Raw genomic sequence first — 1,713 nt, 5'->3', positions numbered from 1 at the left:
TAGGCTAGGTTTATCTTCTTCATAAATTAAACTAATTTTTAGTATAATTATGATATTATGCTAGATATGGGATGAGATTAGGTATTGGAGGTGTGATTAGTACAATTAGTATTATTTGGACTGTTTATCCTATTAAAAAATCATAATTTAGGCAAAATTGACTTAGTTACTCATGCTTTAGATATAATTGCTAACTTAGGGATAATTGTGGCTTATTTAACATCTAGAAGTGAATTTGAATACCTTAGCCTAGTCTGGGGTAGAATTTTCTTAGAATGGATTTTGGGGATTAGAAGTGAACCCCTTCAACCTACTTAGGTCAAGACTTGTATTAACTTTTGTAGACTTCTATAAGCATTTTATATCCTTTGAAATACTTATTTTGTGACTTTGAGGAGATTAGATTATTTCATTATTTGTTACTCCTTATGCATGTTATGCCATCGATCCTGCTTTATGTTGCATTACACTCTTATTTACTATTATTAATCTTTAGCCGGGGGTCTATTGGAAAAGCCTCTCTACTTCTTCGGAGGTAGCGGTATGGACTGCATACATTTTACCCTATCCAGACCCCACGTTGTGGGAATACACTGGTTTGTTGTTGTTGTTGAGGAGATTAGATACTTAAAGATCATGTTAGTTTGGTATTTAGGAGTTGGTACTAATTTCTAGCAAAATCCAGTGGTTTATTAATATTGACTTTCGGTTCATGTCTGGCAATTGATGATGATATTAATGACATAAGTTTTGGTTCAAGTCCGGCAAATGATGATGCTATTGTGTTTCAATTTGAGTCCTACATTGAGATTTTATTTATGTTATGAAACAGTACGAATGGTTTCGTGGTTATAGCTTGATATTCAATAAATTTATGGATTTTTGGTTTTTGCTTACACCTTATGGGCTTATGGGGGCCCACATTTAGTTATTTACTTTTCCCCACTTACTGACATATTGGGGCCAGTCTTATAGTATTAATTATGATTTCTTTTGTGTTATATCTTTTTCGATTATTAATTATAGTGTTGGATCTTATTTCTAGATTTTTCCCTCCTACCTTGATTTAACTTATTTATCTCGCATCTTTATCATATTTATATCATGATTTAGCTTAGTCGGTCAATGATTCCTACTGAGTACCCGTGATTTTGGTACTCATACTATACTTTTGTACCCTTTTTGATGTAGATCCGAGTTCTAGTAGCCACTGCTAACGTGACTATCGTGCTGAGTTGAGTTTGAAAATAAGGTGAGCTTTCGAAGTCAGATTTTCCCCTTTTTCCTTCTATTATCTATGCCTAGTCTTTCATTATTCGAGAAAGATTGTATTTGACTATTTAAGTACTTAGTGTTCCTTTTGTAGTAGCTCTTATACCAACATTACTAGGTCGTGAGATGGTTATGAATGATTTGCCTATATTTTGGACTATCATTACTATCTTATTAGCCCAGTGCTTAGAGCTCCAGGCTGTGATTTGACTTACCTACTTGTTGGATAAAGTAGGTGTCATCATGACTCATAAATTAGACCATGATAGTTTTTCACTCTTTTTGTTTGCCAAGTGGCTTCTGTAATTATTCTCTTTGTGAAAAATTTTATGCTTTAGCCTTCCTAGCCCCACCATCCCTTGCTTGGAGATACTCTTAAATATGGGAATTTAAGCATATCATTGTTAATTATCTTTCTACCTACTGATTCCATACTTTGAA

This window comes from Capsicum annuum, chromosome 4, assembly GCF_002878395.1.
Source record: "Capsicum annuum cultivar UCD-10X-F1 chromosome 4, UCD10Xv1.1, whole genome shotgun sequence".
NCBI classification, from domain to species: Eukaryota; Viridiplantae; Streptophyta; class Magnoliopsida; order Solanales; family Solanaceae; genus Capsicum; species Capsicum annuum.
This window is presented reverse-complemented; position numbering follows the sequence as displayed.